Source organism: Nymphaea colorata, chromosome 8, assembly GCF_008831285.2.
Source record: "Nymphaea colorata isolate Beijing-Zhang1983 chromosome 8, ASM883128v2, whole genome shotgun sequence".
Lineage (NCBI taxonomy): Eukaryota > Viridiplantae > Streptophyta > Magnoliopsida > Nymphaeales > Nymphaeaceae > Nymphaea > Nymphaea colorata.
Window position 1 is genome coordinate 19689973 of NC_045145.1, and position 6819 is coordinate 19696791.

The 6819-nt window shown below is 37.1% G+C and overlaps 1 long non-coding RNA gene across 1 annotated transcript; it reads right to left on the minus strand.

Moving 5' to 3' along the window:
• Window positions 1-3807: 3807 nt before the first annotated feature.
• LOC116258592 (uncharacterized) lies at window positions 3808-5564 on the minus strand. The gene is made up of 2 exons (XR_004173769.2): window positions 5194-5564; window positions 3808-4090 (listed from the first exon to the last, which is right to left on the minus strand). It is a non-coding gene; the product is annotated as an uncharacterized LOC116258592 (long non-coding RNA).
• Window positions 5565-6819: the final 1255 nt, after the last annotated feature.

Here is a 6819-nt window from a genome sequence, read left to right on the forward strand (position 1 = left end):
GAAGAAGCACAATAGACGGAATTAGAGTGGATGACGACAAACTTTAAAAGGCGGAGAAAGATAAAAGAAGCTTTTAGTGAGTTCCTCACTGTCACGCTTGCCGGTAAAAGCGATGTGGGGCATCTGCTTTTGGGGTGTTAATTCTCAAACCTCTCCTTTTTTTTTTTTTCTGTCACTGGACATTGATCCTGACCACGAATCCGCCGATCGTCGGCGCCGTATGTCGTTCCATCCCCAAGTGTTAGTGAGGGGATCCGTGATGCTTTGAAAGTACTTTCTCAAAATCTCTCCCCTCTACCTGATACGATCCTGCAAAGCGACGTCCATACTTTTATGCTATTCGCATCTTTTCTTTACCCATTTTTTAGTTCTTTGTGACTTCTCCCCACTAGTTTTTATGATTTCATTTCAATTTTGTCTGTCTATCTTACAAATGAAAAGATAATAAAAACGAAATAAAGAGATTTTAACGTAAAATTTTCCACTATCTACGATCATAATCATTATATTCTTGAGGATTGGTTTTCTTTCTCAAGTGGTTTCATGCATGAGCTCAATCTGTTACAACAGCCGCTAAGTTTTTCTTCTTTTATCTGGTTTTACTAGATCAACAGTCTTTCCTTTGAATACCACGATTTGCTTCCTTTTTTTTTGTCAAATAAGACATTATCTCCATGCATTATTGTCTTATCCTCATGCACTGTGATATGCTGAGTTGGTGGAGATTTATTTTCTCCTGATTTGGTAGAGACTTTTATGATGTTATCCCCCTTCAAACGAAGGGAAGGTTGTTGTCGAAGCCCAAGGTGCCGGATGAGAAAGTTGAGGGTGTATAGAAACAGAGCTATGCTACAGAGAAAGGGTAGAAAGAATAGCATACAGTGTAGGGACACAACTAATCAATTCAATACTCAACACTTATTTATAGTTACAATAAGGGAGCACATCGCAAGAAAACAAGAAAAAAATAAATCAAATTTATCGAATCACAATTCCACATTCTCGAATAGTCTAGAGCATTCTTATGTAACAGAATTGCCCTTCTCTTCTTTCACATTGAGATATTTCCTGCTGAGCGTAACAGCCCTGATGGGAGCTTATAACAGAAAAGGCATCGTTGTGACCTACCATGAACCATACAATGAAATTACTGCATTAACCTTTCACACACCCTTCTCAAACTGGAGCATGTAAATTACATATGCTCAGTTTGGGTTTTAGTCTTTGAAATACTTCTTTGGACACTGCCTTAGTGAACAAATCTGCAATTTGAAGCTGTGAAGGCACATACCTAGTAATAATTGTTCCATTTTTTACAAGATCATGAATCATATGATAGTCTGATTCTACTTGTTTAATTCTCTCATGTTAGACTGGATTAACAGTCATTTGTAATGCTGATTTATTATCACATCAAAGAGGAACTGCAGCTGTATGTTTTACCTAAAAGTCAGCCAATAGATTTTTGAGCCAGAGTATCTCACAAGAAGTATTTGCTAAAGCTCGATAATCGAGACATAATTGGTTGTTTTTGGTTTTCCAAGAAACCAAGCTTTCTCCTAAAAACACACAATAGCCGGTTATTGATTTCCTAGTGTCTCTGCAACCTTCCCAATCTGCATCTGCGTAAGCTATAAGCCTAAAATCTGAATTTACAGGGAAGAACAGACCCTGTCCTAGATTATTTTTCAAGTAGTGCAGAACCTTCAAAGCAGCAGTATAATGTGCAGTAGATGGACTTTGCATGTTACATTATATCTGGTCTTGAAATTGTCAAATAGGTTAACCGACCAGCTAACCTGCGGTAAACAGAGTGATCTTTCAACTCCTTGCCATCTGATGTGGAGAGATTTAATCTAGGCTCCATAGGCACTTCAATGGGTCTTGAATTTATTAAACCCACTTCATCCAAAATATGACATGTATATTTTCTTTGTGACAAAAAAATTCCTTTTTCTGATTGAGATAATTCTAAACCGAGGAAATATTTCAATTTCCCAAGGTCGTTCATTCGAAATTACTGACACAAATATCTCTTAAAACTTTCAATCTTTTGCAAATTATCTCCTGCAATGATTAAATCATCGACATAAACAAGCACTGCTATAAAATTCTCCTTGCTTGAGAGTGTAAATAAGTAATAGTCACATTTTGACTGCAAAAAACCAAACGATGTGATAGCTCTTGATAGCTTTGCAAACCAATTTCGTGGGGCTTGCTTCAGCCCATAAATTGATTTATGTAGCTTTCAAACACATGTTTCACCTTGATCTCCATAACCTGGTGGCAGTTTCATATATATATCCTCATCTAGATCGCCATTTAGAAAAGCATTATATACATCCATCTGATGTAAATGCCACCTACGTTTAGCAGCAACAGCAAGAAGACAACGCATTGTCACGAGTTTGGCCATAGGGGCATACGTTTCATGAAAATCAATCCCTTCAACTTGAGAAAAACCTTGAGCTACCAATCGCGCCTTGAACTTCTCCACATGTCCATTGGCATTGTATTTAATTTTATAAACTCATTTGCAGCCAATTGGTTCAACTTCACTTGGAGAACTGACCAATGACCATGTGTGATTTTCTTCTAAAGCCTTAATCTCTGCTTGCATAGCCTCAATCTAGTGAGGATCCTGTTTGGCTTCAATATAGGATGTTGGCTCGACATATTGTGATATATTCAAGAGAAAGGATTTGTGAGCAGGTGAGAAATGATCAAATGAGAGAGTTTTGGATAGAGGGTACCTGGACAATGACCTTTCTTCAGTTGACGTTGAACCAGGTGCCTTGTGAGAGCGGCTCCACAATAAAATTCTCTCAAGAGTACACATGGTTTAGGTTTTCTGGTTGAACGTCTTAGAATAGAAGAAGGCTTATGGACAAAATGTTGTTCACAGATATTATTTTCTGACTGAGAAATTGATTCTTGATGATCATGAGATTTTTCTAGACTTTCAAATTGGGTAATTTCAACTTGAAGTGGTTCAGAAAATTGCAGGTTTTGATACTTATCAGTTTCTTCATCTCGACTTGGCTCCTTCTCACTAGAACCAGTTTTTCCAAGAGGGATTTCTTCTACAGGTAGAGGTATTACAGGGGACTGCAAACCTATTTGAACATTTTTGAAAGGAAATTTAGTCTCACAAAAAACATTTTTTTGGTTTCTAGATCTAAGACTCTATAAGCTTTTTGTCCAACAGCATAGCCTAAAAACACACAACGACTAGCTCTACAATCAAATTTAGATTTGGGCATTAGATTTGATGCAAAACATAGACATCCAAAAACCTTTAAATGGGAATATGAAGGCCTTTTATTGAATAAAATTTCAAAGGGAGTTTTATTTTTTAAGGTAGATAAAGGAGTCCTGTTTATCAATTATGTGGCTGTTTTGATGCATTCATCCCAGTAACATATTGGTATCCCAACTTCAAATCTTAATGCTCGGGCCACATCAAGAATATGGCGATGTTTACGTTCTACAACACCATTTTGTTGTGGTCTATAAGAACAAAAATGTTGATGGGAAATGCCTTTCATACTTAAGAAATCTTTCATTTCATTTGAGAAAAATTCTGACCCATTGTCAGATCTTATGCTTAGCACTTCACAACCATATTGCTTCTCAGCCATGTTTATAAAGTTTTTGAGTAAACAGAAAGTTTCGCTTTTGAATCTCATCATATAAGTCCATACTGCCCTAGAGTAGTCATCCACAATGGTGAGAAAATAGTGTGCTCCTGAACTAGAGGCTTGAGAATATGGCCCCCAAATGTCACAATGAAGGAGATCAAACACCTTATTTAAAACAGATTCACTTCTATTAAACGGTAATCTAGTCTGTTTTGCAAGCTTACAAGTTTCACAAAAAAACTTAGAAAAAACGATAGACTTATCATATTCTAGAAAAACTGAATTCTTAAACTGAGATGGATGGCCAAGTCGAAGATGCCAGATATCTTTTTGATCTGTGGTCGTGTTCAAGGCTACTGGACTGTTTGAAACATCAAGAGATCTGAAGATGTAGAGCCCAACCCATTCAGCAACTCACTGAGTCCAGTCATCATCATTGAAGTCGGGTCCTGCAGAAAACACTCACGAGCAAAAAACAGAACTTGTAAATGTGAGTTGAGAAGAAGTTTACTTATGGAAATAAAATTGTAATCAAAATTGAGAAGATAGTAGACATTTTGCAGTGTAAGGTTAGGAGACAACTGAACTTGACCAATATGAGTGGTTGAAACTAGTTTATTGTTAGGTAGGCTAATAGGAAATGTGGACTGAAGAAGTGACACATTGATCATTATATTCAATGATGAACACATATGATCACTTGTGTCACTGTCCAAAATCCATGCGCAAGAAAAATGAACTGACATACCTGCAAAACTGCACTGGGCTGATAGGCGATCTTTAAGAAGAAGTTTGATCTGATTATATTCTTCTATTGTAAAAGAAGGAGCAGAATCTTTACTGAGATCTTTGGCTATTGCAGCAGAAGCTAAACTATAGATTGAGGTTTTTCACCATTGTGGTCATCAAAGGTCAAGTAGGAAACAGATTTTGCATACCTCCGTTTACCCTTTTTAGAATTTGAAGGATATCCATTTAGTTTGAAGCATCTCTTTTTGGTATGTCCTGGAATTTTGCAGTAGCTATAGTAATACTGAGATTTTCTGTTGTTTCGACCTTTAACAAACTTGAGATCACCACCAATAGCAGACAGACCAACATTCTCAACTGGATTGCTCATCATTCGGGCCTCTCTTTGCTTTTCTTCTTAAAGCACAATAGAGTAAACCTTGGAAACTGAAGGCAAAAGATCACGTAATAGAATTTGTCCTCTAGTACTAGTGAATGCGTCATTCAATCCCATTAGAAATTGAATGACACGATCCTCTTGCAACCTCTCTGCCATGAGTTTCATAGCACCACAAGAACACTCTGGTAGAGGTTCATAAGAGCTTAGTTCATCCCACAATGATTTGATTTTAGTGTAGTATGCAACAACAGACATGGTGTCTTGCGACAAACGACAAGTAGCATATTTCAACTGGTATTTTCGTGGTATAATCACTTGTGTGAACCGTTCTCTAAGATCAATCCACACTTTCATGGCAGACGTAGCATAAATCACACTACCCATAATCTCACGAGAAATGGAATTGAGAATCTAGGACAATACCATATGATTGCAGCGCCTCTAAGCCATAAACTCTCGTGCAGCAATGTCTGGTTGGGGAAGACTTCCATCCACAAACCCTAGCTTGTTTTTGGCTGACAACGCCATAGTCATTGCACGGCTCCAAGTAGGGTAGGTATCTCCATTCAAGAGTTGTGAAACCAACACAACTTCAGGATTGTCTGAAAGATGCAAGTAATAAGGATTGCAAGAATCCCCAAAGTTAACATCTCCAACAGACTCTGATCCTGTATGCAGTATTCCACCAAGAGAAGATGACTCAGGACCAGTTGCGGACATGGTGCTCTGATACCATGTACAGAAATAGAGCTATGCTACAAAGAAAGGGTAAAAAGAATAACAAACAGAGTAGAGACGCAACTAATCAATTCAATACTCAATACTTATTTATAGTTATAATAAGGGAGCACATCGCAAGAAAACAAAAAAAAATAAATCAATTTTATCGAATCACAATTCCACATTCTGGAATAGTCTAGAGCATTCTTATGTAACAGAATTGCCCTTCTCCTCTTTCATGCTGAGATATTTCCTGCTGAGCGTAACAGCCCTGATGGGAGCTTATAACAGAAAAGGCATCGTTGTGGCCTACCACGATGCATACAATGAAATTACTGCATTAACCTTTCACAAAGGGGTTTCTGGCATAGAGGTTTTTTAAACAAGTCAAATGTGTTCTTGAATTGAAACAAATTGAGTTTTTAGATTTTCAAGGGAGGTTTTTCTTCAAAAAAATTAATGATAGTCTAGCTCCAAATGTTTCATGCCAGAGTGGAAGGCAGACATGAAGGTATGTAGAGCTTAGATATTATCACATAATAAGGGAATTCCAATACAACAAATAATGAAAGTAAAATCCAGTTGTGGATGCCACTTGAACTCTACACTCAGCTTCACATTATGAGCAAGCAACTTAGAACTTCAAAAGATATACTTAGATTCAAGAAAAATGCAATATCAAAGAAACTGGTTATGTTTACACCCCTGTTGGGGTGTGTAATGACTAAATTGCTCCCAAGAAAGTAAAAAAGGATATTATTTTTAGAAGGATAAAAAGGAAATTATAAAAATGTTTAAAGGGTACGTACCTTTATAAAAAAACTTTGAAATACCTCAATCTCCCTTTGTCTTTAGCGCATATTTGTTGCCCGCAACTCGATCTCCAATATCGAGACTTTTAGCATCGTGTGTTAGAGCCTGTCCAATCAGCATCAATAAAGGCTCAAAAGGAAAATTCCTTAGATTTGATCAATTAAAAGCCATAATAAGAGATATAGACCAGACAACACGCTTCAATAGTTGGAAACATTTGACTGTTAGAGCACGCATAAATTGACACACAAAAAGATCAAGGCACGTCAGAGTAAGATATTGAATGCTTCAACAAAACTTCAGTAGTCGATAAGATCAAAACATGGCTGGTCTAAAGTGGCATAGGTATTGATATTAGACACATTTGCATTCGTGTGTGAACAATATCATTGGCATACTTATGTTGATGTATAAATAATTTAGCATAATTGCGATGAACTTGTATCCCAATGAAGTAGTCGAGGTCCCCAAGACCATTCAAGGCAAACCATTGTCAAACAATCTTGAGAAAGGATT